We start from the raw sequence: 17280 nt of genomic DNA, 5'->3' as shown, positions 1-17280 counted from the left end.
ACAGGTTTCTTATTTTTAAAGTTGTGTGTATATGTGTATGTCTGTGTATAGATAAGTGCATATGAGTGCAGTTGCAGAAGAGGGTGTTGAAACCCCTAGAGCTGAAGTTACAGATGGTTGTGCGCTATCATGTGGGTGCTGGGAATCCAACTCAGGTTCTTGGAAAGAGCAGCAGGCACTTGTAACTGCCAAGTCATCTCTCCAGGTCCTAACTCCAAGCACACTGAATTGTGACGATCACCTAATGTGATCTAACCAGGTCAGGAGTTGGGGCCAGAAGAGTCCTCTTTGTCTCAATGTCTGGGGAGATCCCAGGTTCTTTTGAATTTCTCCCACCGTGGTACTTGTTTTTACTGGTTTCAAGCTTGTTCTTCAAGCCTCTGGGTTTTAAACCCTAAGGCATGTTACAAATTGACAAAATAGTTTGTAAGTTCCTGTCCTGTGAAAAGACACAGGAACAGTGACACTGAAACCTAAGTGACAAGTTGTAAGCTTTGCTCTGTTTGTGTTATCAGAATCTCATTATTGTCGGAAAGGGATTTGAGTTAAAATAAGAAGCTAAGAAAGCTTGTGGCAAGGATTGAATTATGTAAGAGCTGTGGATTTTCTGTAGAATTAGAGAGATGAAAACGGATGTGTATACCAAGCTTTGTTTACAAATGTAGATGGGAGCTGGAGAGGTAGCTCAGTGATTAAGAGCTTTGGCTGATCTTCCAAAGGACCCAGGTTCAACTGCCAGCACTGACAGTGCAGCTCACAATTGTCTATAACTCCAGTACCCGGGGACCCAATGCCTTCCTTCAATTTCTGCAGGCACTACATACACATAGTACATAGACATTTATGCAGACAAAAGGAATGTATTTCACACATAAACAACATTCATAAGATTAATTAGCTTAGAAAAACAATCTTTCATTAGTAGTGCTTGGTAATGGATACAAGCTCAAAAATTTTTAAAACATAGTCCTCAAATGTTTGAATGAAATAAACGCCTTAAGAAGACATGCCATAGTTATATTACCTTAAGAATTCTGTGTCCTCTTCCCCTCAACATAGTGAGTCTTGGAGACTAAGGCCTGAAATTCTAGCTGCTGGGGAGAGGTTGAGGCAAGAGGATGGCAAGTTCAAGGTCAGTCTCAGCTACTGACTGAGGACAAAGCCAGGCTGGGATACTTAGGGAGACTTGTCACACAAAAGTAAACAGAGGACTAAGTCTATGGCTGAGTAGGAGACTCTAGGTGAGCATGCTCAAAGCCCATATTCAACCCACAACACTGCCCTCCCTCAACAACAACACAAAAACTGAGCCCAGACAAATCTCAAAAACTCTGAGTGGCATGTCTCCTACTACTCATGACAGCAGTCAGGAACTCAGTGAAGACTCACTAGGAACAGGATGGCGAAATGGAGACTATTCATTACTAGGCCCTGGGGGCCATCAAGGACAGCATTTCTAAGTAAAAGTAGATTGGGGAACAAAGCTTGGATCTGAGATCTCCTGAGTTCTCACAGGAAATGAGCTCACACAGCCTGCTCTGCCCAAAGCCTCAAGTAACTGTCCAGGTTCAACTGTTATTGACACACTAAAATACCAGTTCTATTTTTTTTTAAAGTAAACCCAGAAATTAGTTTTAATATGGAAAAATTTCATTCAGACATTCTATTAAACCATTTAACTTTTTAAAAAGATTTATTTATTTATTTATTTATTTTTTTATTTATTATATGTAAGTACACTGTATCTGTCTTCAGACACCCCAGAAGAGGGCATCAGATCTCATTATGGATGGTTGTGAGCCACCATGTGGTTGCTGGGATTTGGATTCAGGTCCTTTGGAAGAGCAGTCGGTGCTCTTAACCACTAAGCCATCTCACCAGCCCCCCATTTAACTCTTTAAAACAAATGTTAGGCAGACCAAATAACACACTTGCATGTTGGGGATAGTCTGGCATCACCACCGTGACAGCTGGATTGCATCATTATCCCCTGGACTTGTATTCCATGCTACATTTTTGCCCCTAGTTAGGCCGAAGAGATGGGCTAGTTCTGTCAAGGACGAATATGGAAAAGAAAACTACTGACCCCAGTGTGTATGGATACCATGGCTGCTCTCATTTCCCTTATTCTGACTAGAGACCTTCTTGGTCTTTGTCCCTTAGTCTAAACCCTCTGCAGCTTCTTCATTTTAAATCTGGTCCTAGCACCACATCATTGCACAAAGAGATTCAGGCTGAAGTTTGCTGTCATTCTGATTAGGCGATAGAAGAACCCAGAACGTCTGCTGTCAACAGATGGGTTACAGGGCTCTGTTTTCAGACCAGAAAGGCAAAGCCTTCATCCCTCATCAGAGTAAATGTCACTGCCTTCTGCAGCTGAGCCAAGTGCATGTAACAGCTTTGGACAGAGGACATCTTAAACCTGTCAGTGTCTCTGTGCAGCTGATGAGGGCCTTACAATGCTAAGTGCAGTTCAAGGGTTTCCTCTTAAGTCCAGGAGGCAGTTTGAATAAAGATCTGGATTTTTTTTTTTTTCTGGGCAGAGAAACTTCAGATATTCAGTCATTCATCATTCCACAAACATTTATTGAACACTTGCTTTCACCAGGGGACTATTAGGCACAGGGCCTTTAATATCAAACAAGATGAACTTGATCCCGGGCTTCATGGAGAGTACATTGGTGCCTCAAGAGAGAGAAATAAGCACACATTAAGAACAAGACTTAGCTGAAGCAAGGGGCTGCTACCATGATGGAGAGCAGCCTTCCTTCCATTTGAGATGATAGCTGATGGTTTCCAAGGAGGTGATGTTCACTCTCATTCCTGAATCATAAATACTTCTTAATTCTCTTGTACTTTACCTATTTATATGTGTTTATATCTTAATCCCTAGCTTTAACAAATAAAAATGTTAAGATGGAACAGCACACCAAAAAGCATTAGCAATGGCCATCTCCTCATGGTGGTGTTCACCTGTCTACTTACCTCAGAGTGCTGATTGAGTCAGTACTACAGCCTCAGTACTGTGCTAAGTTCTAGGAATGCAGAAATGAAGAAAACACTTGACCGAATACAGTCAAGGTTGTGAGGTGTGTCCTGAAGAAAACAGGGTGTGTTTGGCTTATCACCACAGCAGCAGTCTAAGTTAAATGGAGGTTGAGAAGTCAGAAGGACTTGACCAAATAAAGTTATTGGAAGTGTGAGTTTGCAAAGTACCGTGGGTATCCTGGGGCTGCAAAGAAATAATCTTTGGAGACAGGAAAGAACATCTTTTAGTATGGAGCAAAAAAGCTAGTGGGGCTCGGAAGAGCTTGTTCAGCTGAGAAAGTGCCGGTGAAAAAGCAGAACTGCTTGGAAAGTAAAAAAGCTGGGTGTGGTGGCACACACCTGTCCTCTCAGCGCCAGAGTGGTACAGATGCTTGTTCCCTGGAACTTGCCAATCAGCAAGCACAGTCTAATAGTGAAACCCAGGCCAGTGAGAGCCTTCCAAAGAAGTGGACATCACCTGAGAAATAATACCCAAGGTTGACCTCTAGCCCTCACAGACTTGTGCACCTGCACACACACACACACACACACACACACACACACACACACACACACACACACACGACAGACTCAGAGAGACATAGAGAAATACACAGAGAGAGACAGAAACAGAGATAGAGAAACAGAGAGATGGGAGGAAGGGGAAGCCAATAGATAATTGGAAAGAGTTAAAGAAACCAGATCAAGCAAGTCCTGGAACATGGAATATTGCATGTGGATTTTATGTGAAGAGAGCTGGGAAACTATTGAGGGGATTTCAGTTGTATGACAACATTACTTAAGGTGCAGACTTTCAAAAACCTCACCCTTGGTGGTTGTTAGGTGAAGAATGGAGGTCTCTTGGGAACAGAGATGAAATAACAGGAAGTGTTGGGTGCTTGCTCTGGGATCCTGGTGAGAGGTGATGCAGGTTGGAACACAGAAGGAGAACTCCTGGGTATGGTCCTGCACTTGCTTTCTGTACTGTTCCAGGGGCATCATTCATCTGCATGACAGGCCAATGACATTTCTGGCCCCCAATCATAGGCTCACACCGGGTCTCAGAGCTGCAGTGGGTGGAGGATCCATGCCTGGATTATATTGCATATTGCAAAGAGACAAAAGAGGAAAGAGTTTCTTTAATTATTTTTTATAGATTTAAAAATTTCATTGGTAATTTCACTTATATGTACAATTGATTTTAGTTATGTTCACAATTATTTTTCTCACCCCATTACTGCCTTTTCTTCTCCAAAGGCTTCTTTCTATTTGATGTCTTTTTGTTTTTGTGAGACCCTATGTAGTTAATGAGAATCCTTGCAGAAGCATGAGTGGTGGGCTTCACTACAACAGAGAATGACACTGAGGGAGGACCTTCCAAGAATGACTCCTGAGTTACTACCTCATGTGACACTAGGCATGTTGGTAGCATTTTTATAAATGAAGAGAGACTGACTGTGAAACCCTGGGGGTAGAAAGAGAGCGCTCTTTCTTGGCTTACTAAGTGTTAGCAGCAAGGCAGCATCTATGGGAAGAGGCCAAGCAGCTGGCAGGGATCAAACGATAGCATTCAGTGTGGGCACTTAGGTCAGAAGGAAACTTGGGATCATTGAGCTAAAGATGGTACAATGAAGGGCTGAGTTTGTGGCTTCTATGGAAGGAGAGGGTGGGTAGCCATAAGAAGAGCAGGAGGTGATTAAGAGGAGGATGGAGGGGTTGCCCTGTGCTAGGAGCCTGGTTGGCTTATGCCCTAAGGACCAAGTTTTAATCAGAACCATAAACTATGTGTGTGTACCACTGTCTCTAGTGATAACGTTGCATCTAGATCATCTTTCTATGCTTGGCGAGGGTTGAGCAGATTTCTCTCCACAAGGCGACCAGTTGTCCCTATGAGCAGGGGTGGGTGTTAGCAAGATATGATTCAGGAATGTGTGGGACTGAACACTCTGATTTAACTCTGAAGTGAAATCTGTCCAGGCTTAAGTCTGCCTCTTGTAGGGCAGTGGTTCTCACTGGGGCAAATTTATCTGTGGTGGTGGTGGTGGGGAGATATTTGGCAATGTCTGGAGGCATTCTCAGTTATCACAACTGAATGACAAGAGGTGGGTGGGGGTGCTACTGGTGTCTAGTGGGTAGAAGCTAGGAACACTGCTGAGGCTGAACATCCCACCACGCACAAGACAGGCCTCCACGACAGACAATATCCTGCTTCAAATGTCAACACCATTGAGGATAAGAAAACTTGATATAGAGGTGCAGTGCTAAGTCACTCATCAAGACTTCATTGTTCCTTCCTGAGGATTTTCTAGAAGCCTCTATACCCAGACAGGGAAGTTGATTGAACTGATTCCCTTGACTGATGTTTCATACATAGTCATCTGAGAGGCAGCCCATAGAGTAATTTCTATAGCTCAGTCACACAGTCCACACACACACACACACACACACACACACACACACACACACAGACAGAGACAGAGACAGAGACAGAGACAGAGACAGAGACAGAGGAAGGGGGGAGGGAGAAAGGAAGGGGAGAGAGAGGAAGGAGGAGGAATGAAGAGTGCCAGCTCACACCTTTGTCTTAGGAGAGACTTACAAAAAGACAAAAGCATCAATGTGGCATCCACATTCTATTATTCAGGACCCTCAAAGCTGTTTTCCTTTCTTGCTCTCAAAGCTGGCATTCATTTTTATTCTCTTGGAAATAAATGGTATTTTTCTTTACTTGTAATTTAAAAATGGTTTGTTGGCATGTGAAAATAAAGTGCCATAATGATTTTAGTGTGGAGTATGAATTCAGGGCAGATGTGGCATGTTTTTGTTTGTTTGTTTGTGTTTTACTGGATATTTCCTTTATTTACATTTCAAATGTTATCACCTTTCCTGGTCCCCCTACTCCCGACAGAAACCCCCTATCCCATTCCCCTTCTCCCTGCTTCTATGAGGGAATCCCCACACCCACCCACCCACTCCTGCCTCCCTGGTCTGACATTCCCCTACACTGGGCCATTGAGCCTTCACAGGACCAAGGACCTCTCCTCCCATTGATGCCTGACAAGGCCATCCTCTGCTACATATGCAGCTGGAGCTATGGGCCACTCCATGTGTACTCTTTGGTTGGTTGTTTAGTCCCTGGGAGCTCTGGGGGTCTGATTAGTTGATATTGCTGTTCTTCCTATGGTGTTGCAAACCTCATTCAACTCATTCAGTCCTTTCTCCTTCATTGGGGACCCCATGCTCAGTCCAAAGGTTTACTGCAAGCATCTGCCTCTGTATTTGTTAGGCTCTGGCAGAGCCTCTCAGGAGACAGCTATATCAGGATACTGTCTGCAAGCACTTCTTGGCATCCACAATAGTGTCTGGGTTTGGTGACTGTATATGGGATGGATCCCCAGGTGGGGCAGTCTCTGGGTGGCCTTTGCTTCACTCTTTGCTCCACACTTTGTCTCCAGTTTTCCTCCCGTGAATATTTTCCCCCCATCTAAGAAGGATCAAAGCATCCACACATTGGTCTTCCTTCTCCTTTTTTTTCTTGGATATTTTCTTCATTTACATTTCAAATGCTATCCCAAAAGTCCCCTATACCCTCCCCCCACCCTGCTCTCCTACCCACTCACTCCCACTTCTTGGCCCTGGCTTTCCCCTGCACTGGGGCATATAAAGTTTGCTAGACCAAGCGTTCTCCCTTCCCAATGATGGCCAACTAGGCCATCTTCTGCTACATATGCAGCTAGAGACACGAGCTCTGGGGGTACTGATTAGGTCTTCCTTCTCTTTGAGCTTCATGTGGTCTGTGAATTGTATCTTGGGTATTGACGTTTCTATATTGGCCTTGGTTTTTCCTGTGTGTGTGTATGGTACATGTGTGTATATGTGTGTATGTATATGGGTGTGTGTATGTGTGTGTATAAGGAGGTGTGTACAATGGGGGTCAGCTGGCAAAAAGAACTTCATGAGAGGCTAAGAATATGAATTCTTATCCAGAAGGCAGACACTTTAACTTTTTTTAGAAGCTGATATTTTAGACTCTAAGGCAATTCATTTGCCATCATTGAAAGAGCACAAGAGATTACACAAACATTTGCATGGAAACGTGAATCTCTCCTGATTTTGCTCCTGGAGATCAGCTAAGGTTGTTCTCCAGGGGAGGGCAATATTCAGGGCCAGAAAGGCTGTGACACAAGACTGAAAGTCATGTTAGGTAATTGCCATTTGCCAATATCAATTTGAAATGTTGTCTGTTAAAAATAGGAGGTTTTAAGTAGTGTTTTGAAAAGGAGAGAGAGAAGGAGGAGGAAGACAGAGAGACAGAGATGGAAAGAGACAGAGAAAGGAGGAGGGAGGGAGGAAGGGAGGGAGGAAGAGAGGGAGGGAGAGAGAGAGGGAGAGAGAGAGAGAGAGAGAGAGAGAGAGAGAGAGAGAGAGAGAGAGAGAGAGACATTTTTTTTTTTGTACACTGTGAGAGGGGTGGCTCTTCACAAGAGAGGGGAAGGAGTGTTTTCACCAGGAACCAATAATGCTGGCAACATGATCTTGGGCTCCTCTTTCCTCTCCTCTAGGATTGTAAGAGAATAAATTTCTGCTTCATAAGTGACTAAAACAAAACAAAATCAAAAAACGTATGTACTAGCATTTACCTAGAAAAGGATTGAGATCACAGGGTCCTAGAGGATTTGGGTGTGGTTTTGGTTATTTGGGGGATTTGGTGTGGTTTGTTTTGGTTTGAGGATTTGTTGTGGTTTTGATGTTTGGGGAGGTTTTGGTTGTTTGGGAATTTGGTGGGTGAGGGTGTTGAAGTAATGCTGGAGTAGGAGATTTTCTTTACTCCAGTCTTCATCCTTTACCCAGTGCCAGCATATGCGGGCTGTCAGTCTCTCTGTCAAACGTGTACCTCAGCAGGTTGGCAGATAGCTGGCGTCCCTGGTTTACAATGTGAGAAAAAGCTGCCATATTTGCTGAGGAAGATGCCATCTCTTCTCACATTAAGCCTGATGACACATTAGGACAGATGAGAATTGTAAACATCAGACATGATTCTGATATGGCTCATGAAACAGGGAATATAATACACAGTGCTCAAATATAGAAGAGGTTGATTCTTCTCCTCCAGTGAATCCTAGAGAGATAGCAGGAGCCCAGGGGAAGTGTGGTAAAGCAGAGATGATCCTGGGGCCCTGGGCTTGTGTCTTTGCTCTACCACAACCATACTTAGCGTATATTTTTGTCAAAATGATATAAAATGGCTGCTGTATAGACAAGCATTGTGTCTCCTTTCTGAGAAGGAAGAAAAGGAGATCAGTTATTGATGAGTAGGCTCCATTTTGTTAGACAGTCAAAGTCTCCCGAGAAGCACTATTAGATGGGTTTCTACTTATGTCTCATTAGTCAGGAGCAGGTCACATGCTTAGTTCTCTGGGAAGAAGTTTGTCAGGCACCTTACAAAATAATCTAGATTGTGGTTGCAAGGAAAGGATGATAGGGAAGCTTATTAGAGTGTCATATGTTCTTAATACCACTATCTAAGGGAGCAAGACCCTTGTGAGAGAGTACACGAACACACTTTCTTAACTTGACCGTTTTTTAAAAAACACGATTTTAATATTTTCACCTGTTGATATTCAACAAACAGAATAGTTATTTTAAGATATACTTCACTGTTTTATCCCCCTTTTCATTTCTGATTTTATTAATTTGGATTTTGTCTCTGTGCCCTCTGGTTAGTCTGGCTAAGGGTTTATCTATCTTGTCGATTTTCTCAAAGAACCAGCTCTTGGTTTTGTTGATTCTTTGTATAGTTCATTTTGTTTCTTTGGTTTGATTCTTTCCTGCCATCTACTCCTCATGGGTGTATTTGCTTCTTTTTGTTTTAGAGCTTTCAGGTGTGCTGTCAAGCTGCTAGGTATAAGCTCTCTTCAGTTTCTTTTTGGAGACACTTAGAGATATGAGTTTTCCTCCTACCACTGCTTTCATTGTGTCCCATAGGGTATGATGTGTCTTCATTTTCATTAAATCATAAAATACTTTAATTTCTTTCTTTATTTCTTCCTTGACAAAGTTATCATTTAGTAGAGTGTAGTTCAGCTTCCATGTATATGTGTGCTTTCCATTGTTTTTTTTTTTTTTTTTTTTTTTTTTGGTATTTAAGACCAGCCTTAGTCTGTGGTGATCTAATAGGGTTCATGGGATTATTTCAATTTTCTTGTATCCGTTGAGGTCTGTTTTGTGATCAATTATATGGTCAGTTTTGGAGAAGCTACCATGAGGTGCTGAGAAGAAGGTATATTCTTTTGCTTTAGGATGAAATATTCTATAAATATCTGTTAGATCCATTTGGTTCATAACTTCTGTTAGTTTCACTGTGTCTCTGTTTAGTTTGTGTTTCCATGATCTGTCCATTGTTGAGAGTGGGGTGTTGAAGTCTCTCACTATTATTGTGTGGGGTGTGATGTGTGCTTTGAGCTTTAGTAGAGTTTCTTTTATGCACGTGGGTGCCCTTGCATTTGGAGCATAGATGTTCAGAACTGAGAGTTCATTTGGTAGAATTTTTCCTTTGACTAGTATGAAGTGTCCTTGAAATTAGAATTTTCTTAATGTTTAACTTCAAAGAGTTTTTCTATTTTGAAATTTTAAAAATATACTTATTGATAAAATAATCTCTCTCCTAGAAACACTGATACTCTTTTAAAAATAAACTTATAGTTAGAAAATGTATACAGATATGTAATGCATTTGAAATACTCTTTCACTATGTCAGGTGGTATCATATAAGGGCTTTCGAATATATTTTTTAATGATTCATTTTTAATATTTTATGCTCTTTTAATATGCTTAATTCCCAAAGAATATTTTGTATGTTTTGAAACAATTTAGTATTCAACATTAGATATAGGATCCTGAGTTATAAATAGTATTAAATGTTCATTAATGATATTTTTAGGATATGAAAGGATATGAATATGAGGGGCTGGTGAGATGGTTAAGAGCACTGACTGCTCTTCCAAAGGTCCTGAGTTCAGATCCCAGCAACCACATGGTGGCTCACAACCATCTGAAATGGGATCGGACACCCTCTTCTGGTGTTTCTGAAGACAGCTACAGTGTACTTACATATAATAATGAATAAATCTTTTAAAAATTTTTTTTAAATGAACAAAATTTTTATTATTTGATTCTCAAAATATTCAATATTATTAATATGTTTGATGTATAAAATGCATTTAAATAATACAAAAATTTAAGAAAAATGAGATCAGTTCTTACTGAAGACATACATGAATGTCAATCTAAGTCAAAAATGAAGCAATGCCAGACATGAGTTTGCTTTTCTAAGCTCTGGAACACAACTTAGTAAGTGGTTCTCACGCAGTTTGCTCTCCATGAGCAATCTCTGTGCTCTCTGCTTAGTGGTCAATGTGAATTAGAAGAGCAGTTGATGCACTGAGAGCTGGAATTGCATGCAAGTAAGGATAAGGAGACTGGCTTGCAGGGAGAAAGAACTCTGCTTGACAAATATTTAGGATTCTTTTCCTAGGAGTGCAGGGCAACCATTGGGGCTGAGAGGGCTAGGGAAATGACTTCTTTTGCTTCATGGGAACCCATTTCTGAAGTTTCCGAGGATGCTGGCTTTTATCTAAGCACCATAAATTCTTCTACCATCTAGCTTGAGCTGAGCTAAGACTCATTTCTGGACATATGCGCTTCCTGAGACTAAGTCTAGAGATCATTATGAGAATAAATATAAAAGGAGGAGAGAACAGACCCACAGACATGATCCCACAGACAGGATCCTATAGATAGGATCCCACAAATAGGACCCCATAGATAGGACCCTACAGATGGGATCCCACAGATGACAGGATTCCACAGATGGGATCCCACAGATGACAGGACACCACAGATGACAGGACACCACAGATGATAGGATCCCACAGATGGGACACCAGAGATGACAGGATCCCACAGATGGGATCCCACAGATGGGATTCCACAGATGACAGGATCCCACAGGTGGGATCCTGTAGTTATAAGAAGGAAAAACCCATGGGGAAGAAAAACTAGAGCCTGACGTTAGGAATCTAATTTGAGGAATATTCAGGAAGCAGAGCTTCGTCTGTGCTGTCAAATAGTCTTACGTATCTGAGCTGGCCTTGCTGAGTCTCTAAGGGTAATGAGAAAAGAGTCAGCATGGCTGAGTCACCTGCAGCTCTGACAACAGCATTCCCATATGTGAGCCAATGACAGCAAGGTATCTGCAAAACTGAGTTCTAGTGGCTTCTTTGTGCTCTGAGAGAGAGAGGCCATAGGAGGTTCAGTTCCTATCCAAAGGGGCTTGAATATCCACTGATGGTGACAACACTTTAGCAAGAAGAATATCAGTTCAGGTTTGTTTTATGGAGAGGGCTCACTGGCTGATGTGGGACAGTGGAAATCAACGTCTGTTGAGTGGTGAGAGAAGCCAGGAGAGAGAGACCATGAATTCATTTAAAGGATGTTAAGGGAATGGTTCCTAGGCCTCCTTCACAGACAAGAATATGGATGAGATCGGAGAGAAGGAACTGCGTTCAAAGTCTGATTCTGATACTGGGCAGATTCTGTGGCCTTGGTTCTTCAATTTTCTCATTCTAAAATTAACTGCAAGACTAACAACTCTAGCTGCTTCACAAGGCCATTCCAAGAATCAGTGAGACATTGACCATCAAACGTGTACCACCAGCACAGCATTTGGGAACTGCTGAGAAGCACAGGTAGATTCTGAGAAAGCTTTGGGCGTCCTCTTCTTACCAAGCATTCTTGTTTTAGGAATAAATACCTCTCTTCACAAAGACCGATGTAACCTCTTGAAACATTTGCAAAAATTTTCTGCTCAGTTAATGTTTGTGTCAAGTAGATGGCATGATTCATGTTTAATGTCAGGCATCATAGAAGCTATATGTTATTAATGTCATTGGTGACACAGATATTACAAACCAACTTTGATTAAAAGGATTCACTCAGAAAGAGGTGGCAGTTATTGGCTGTCCTTGTGGCTGACAGCCAAGTGACAGACTTAAAGGATATACATTTTGTATGCAGGTTGATTTGCAAAGATCATGCTTTCAGTTTGCTCACACTAACTGGCCACTTAAGCCTCTAGTTACCCAATTAGTGAGAACCCTTTCCTAATTGTGAGGCAAACATGGTAATGGAGCCCTACACTCAGTTTGCTTCCTCCTAGAAAAGGTGGCACATTAGAGCATCATGTCAGAATTAAAAACACCTCCAATTGGATCCCTCCCTAAATGGATGGTAGGTAGTCCAGCCAGGGCCGCTAGCTAGCTGCTGTTAGCTCTTGTATCTAGTTGAGGATAATGGATATTTCACTGCACTTTCCTGGTGAGCCACTCAGGACTGACACAGATGCTGATGTCAGTGTCCACTTTGGGAGTCACTATGCCTGAGCAGGCTAATAACGCCTTTAATCTGACTGTGTTCCTTCCTGTGAAGGATGGTCTTTCTCCATCGGGCTTGTTCTTGTGTGTTACTTCAGTACTTCTAGGTTTGTCTAGCCAAACAAATGAACCAACATCCACAACAAATCCCCTTGGTAGGGTCCTCATTTAATGTCGCATATGGATAACTGGATCCAGTCCAGTTTTAATCTGATGGGAAACTGTGGTGGACTCTTGTGGAGTTGCTGTACCAAAAATCACTGCCCTCTCCTCTTCTTTCCTCTCCTTTCCTTCCCTTACCTATTCCCTTTCTCTTCCCTTCCCTTTCTCTCTCCTTCCTGTCTTTTCTTTGCTTCTTTTATTCCCCCTTCTACTCATGTGCCTTGCCTTCCTTTCAGTTTTCTTCCTTCCTTCTTTCTCTTCTCCTATACTAAAGGGTATCACGTCGAATGTTTCAAATTCTACATGGAGAAACTCATGCATCATGAGATGACAGTAACAGTGCAGTGAGATGCCACTGTGTCTTCTAGAATGATCAGCGATCTGCACTACTGAGAACATGAGAGCTACTGAAACTCTCTTAAACTGACATGACTGAAGTAAAGTACATAGACTTTAAAATGATAGCTTGGCAATTTCTTTAAAAGTTAATGGTGTAGCTGGCTTATGACTCAGCAATTATATTTTATATTTTGCCTGATAAAAATGAATATAAGCCCCAACAGATGTATGCATGCATTTCTCATACAAGTTTTATTCATCACAGCCACAAACTGTTACATCTCAAATGTCTATTAATATGTGAAAAGATGGGTGACTGTGGCATGCCTACCCACAGGAGTACTATACAGAAATGAAAACAAAATTGCCTCTCTATATAGTAACAAAAATATTGGCTAATGTTATTTCTGTGATGTTCTGAAACAGGCTAGCTTCCTTGAAGAACCCCTACTGAGCTGAGATTTAGAGAATATGAAGATCAGAATGCACAGGAGGGTAACATGCAATCAGCTCAAATTTTGAAAGCACTCATAAAGATGGCCAGAATGAATACATACCATTAGCTATGTGTAGACATGTTAGGAATGGCAGAAAGTTAAGAATGTGGCTTGTTTGTTAAAGTACTTCCTAGCACATGTAAGGGTCAGAGTTTGAGTCTCAGTACTGTATAAGCCAGATGCAGTGACTCATTCCTGTAGTTTCAGTACATTGTCCATAACAGCAAGAGAATCAGAAATTCAGGGTCACCCTCAGCTATAAAGTGAGTTTGAGACTGGCCTGGGCTATGTGAAACCCTGTCTCAATAACAACCAATCAACCAAAGACTGGCAAAGCAGTGTGATTAGAGCAGCAAGGTAAGGAAGATTGTCATTTGATGGGTATACAAATACAGACCTGTCCTACGTCACTCAAGTCAAACTGAGGTCATTATTTTGTCCTCCTGTTTTGATCTTTGTTCCAAGTATTTTTGATGTGTGTACTAATCAAACTAATATTAGCTTTTGTGACTGATGTTCCCAAGATCTAAGGGGCTTCTCTTATGAGACATATTTTTTGCACAAGAATTCGATCAATGAACACCCTTTTAGGAGTCACTCAAGGACCCAGGCTCCCTCCATCTTGTAGCTCTGTTTCCTTCTTAGGACTCAGAACCCTTTATGATTTGTTATCCAGAGTAGTGAAAGAAGAGAGATAAGGCATACCTGCTTCTCACAGACTGCATTTCTACTCATGCTCAGTTGATGGGAATAAGGCATGTGGCCTCCCCACCTTGTTGTAAGGAACATTGAAGTACGTAGCTCTTGGATGAATGGATGCTCCAGGAACTAAGTGCACATTCTGTAAAGGAAAAGAACAGGCTTTTGGTGATGATCTACTTGTTTATGGGGCAGTTCACACTCTCAATGCATCCCACTCTTCTTGTGCATCTCCCATATAGGTGGACATGTTCATTGTGCTCTTGCTTCATTTGGAAGGCTTGCATGCGTAGGAGGAATCTGATAATCACAGCAGAAAAGCTGAGCTCTTCATCCAGGAAGGCTCACAGGAGGAGCTCCGGGGTTCATCCATCATTCACAATGCAGAGGCAGTTCATCATCTGAATGATGAGGAGAAGGGGCTGCCAGAGTAGAGCTCATAAAACAGATGTTCACCCGGTGGATCCCAGCAGAAGAGAATTGAGCCTGCAGAAGATGAATACACAGAAAAGTAGCCATCCCACCTTAACAAAAGCAGCCCCTGTTTTTGCGACCTGCTCCCCAGCAGGGAAAATCATGTTTTTTCTTTTTAAATTATGTTCCATTTTAAGCATGGATAGCAGCTGATTTTCTCATGTTTCCAAACCAGGAAAGCAGGGTCATTAATTCTTCCTACTGTAGGATGAATACAATGCCATTGCATTGTGGCTGCAGGTAAAATATGTTTCATGAAATGCTCAGCCCTGCCATCATTATCATTAAATCCCACTCAGGATAAATAAGGCTCATTTCAGCCACAGTCATTTGTTCTTGTTAGGGAGCCACTGGATGGCATGAAATATTAAATGACAAGGGTTAATTCTATTCTTGTGAAGAGCTCCTGTCCCATAAGGCTGCACATCAGGGCAATGTTTCAGGTCTGAAATAACACACTTGCTGGCTTTTTACAGGAAGGTTCTGTCCCATGGCTGTGGTGATGGATCTGTATTCTGCAGTGGGAAAGCAAGGCTGACTCCCACTGCCAGTGTGAGGAATTGGAGCAGGATGGTGCCCAGGCTGTGCAGCAGTGGCCTTGAGAATCTGCCTCTAGTGATTAATGCCTCTTCATATTCAGCTGGCTCTCTTGTGACAAGTGGGGGTTTCTGGCTCTCTGTAGTTGAGTGTTAGTCTCTCAACCGTAATTTACCATCCTTCCTATCCAGCAATCGTTTGTTGTCTTAAATTAGTTGATGCTTTATTAATATGCTAAATGAGCATAATGGAGCTGTGTTCACTCGTTACAGTGAAGTACACAAGGCATTAGTAATGGATGGAAACACTCCATCTAAAGATCTCCTTATAAATCAGCTGACACGAGAAATAAAGGATCATTGTTTATTTATGAGGTGTTGTAAAGAAATGATATAGAGTGGACCTTACATAGCTTCCTGTTCTAAAAGCATTATGAAACCTTGGTTATGTGTTTGCCATCACCTTCATGCACCAGTTGCCTGTGTGTGTCTGATACACCAACGAGCCTTACCAAGAATCATCTCCCCGAAACTGGTCTCAGATCTGATGGGATGCTGTAGAGCAAGGCAGTGACTTCTGCTTGGGCAGAAATCAGGCATTCTTTCTCTTTGTAGAAAGCATCCAGGAAGAGTCTTCAGAGTGTACTGTCCTCATGGGGGCGTTTCACCCTGCCCAGGGGCCACCGAAAACCTACATCGGGACAATATAAATCAACAGTCTTCACCGGGTGGGACTGTAGCTTGGCTATTAGAATGTTTGCCTCATAAGCATGTGTTCAAGGTGGAGACAGGAAGATCCCTGGGGCTTTCTAACAAGCCAGCCTAGCCAGATTGGTGAGCCTGAAATCCCAATGAGAAAGACACCTATCCCCCAAAACAAGGTAGATAGTTCCTGAGAAATTGTACCCAAAGTTGATCTCAGGCCTTCCCAGGCACATGTGTACAGGCACACAACTACTTCTCACTGTCACATTTCCACAAATTTAAAAATCCAGGTATTATGGGCATACACATTTTAATAGAACGAAACAGTCATCAAGACATCAGATGAGCACATGGTCCCACTGCGTGGTTTCCTAAGATTCTGCTGAGCATGGTGGTTGTAGACTTCACTGGTGATGTGGGTTGAATGAAATATGCAGCCCTATGTAAAACTTGGTTGAGTCATGCACCAAGTTTTAGATCTCTAGTTCTTAGCATGTGCTATAGAAAGAAGGGTGAACATGCCTTCCTTAGCAATGTGCAAGAGGCATGGTCCAGATGACCTGAGTCACTGCTCTGCAGAATTCAGCTTCTAAGAGCAGTCAGGGTAGGTTAACTTTATTCTCTAGTAATCACAGCTCAGCCACTGTCTTGTAACCTAACTCCTTCAAGGGAATTTGTAGCTGACCTTAGGAGACCTGAAGCAGGACTGTTCGGATCCATAGTTACTCTTATTTGATACCTGAACTAAGATGGACATACAGATAAGAATGATAACCAGATCACATTTTAAAACTGCTCGCAGGGCTGGAGAGGTTGTTCAGTGGTTAGAGCACTGGATGCTCCCCCAGAGGACTGGGGTTCAGTTCCCAGCACCCACATGGCAGCTCACAATGGTAACTACAGTTCTAGGGGTATCTGATGCTCTCTTTTGGCTTTCTTGGGCACTGAATACATGTGGTACACATAAGTTCATTCAGATGAAACACACATAAAATAAAAGGAAATTAATCTTTAAAAACACTCCTCAGTTGGGTGGTGGTGGTGTGTACCTTTAGTACCAGCATCTGAAAAGACAGGTCTTTGTGAATTCAAGGCCTGGTCTACAGAATGAGTTCCCAGACAGCCAGGGATACCCAGAGTAACCCTGTCTCAAAAACTAAACCAAACCAAAACAACAGCAACAAACAAACCAAACCAAAACCAACAAAATAAACAAAAATCCTACTTAGTGAGGCTAGTAAAATAGCTCAGTGGATGAAAATGTTTGCTGTCAATCCTGAAGACTTGAGTTTGGTTCTAGGAATCTGTGTGGTCGAAGGAGAGAAGAAACTCCTTCAAGTTATCTTCTGACCTTTGTGCCCAAGTTGCAGGGATCCAAAGACCACTGAGGAGACAATTCCAATGCAAACA

General features: G+C 42.2%; 1 long non-coding RNA gene across 1 annotated transcript in view; it reads right to left on the bottom strand.

Annotated features, from left to right (window-relative positions):
- Positions 1-14325: 14325 nt before the first annotated feature.
- The window catches only part of LOC110311166, a 37459-nt gene continuing 34504 nt past the window's right edge, over positions 14326-17280 (bottom strand). Inside the window, exons 4-5 of the long non-coding RNA XR_002379924.1 lie at positions 15678-15856; positions 14326-14641 (exon numbers count right to left, since the gene is read on the bottom strand). This is a non-coding gene — a long non-coding RNA (uncharacterized LOC110311166). The remainder of the gene's footprint in view (positions 14642-15677; positions 15857-17280) is intronic.

Source organism: Mus caroli, chromosome 16 (genome assembly GCF_900094665.2).
Source record: "Mus caroli chromosome 16, CAROLI_EIJ_v1.1, whole genome shotgun sequence".
Classification (NCBI taxonomy): Eukaryota; Metazoa; Chordata; class Mammalia; order Rodentia; family Muridae; genus Mus; species Mus caroli.
The sequence above is the reverse complement of the archived record's forward strand: the minus strand, read 5'-3'. Positions and strand labels throughout refer to the sequence as shown.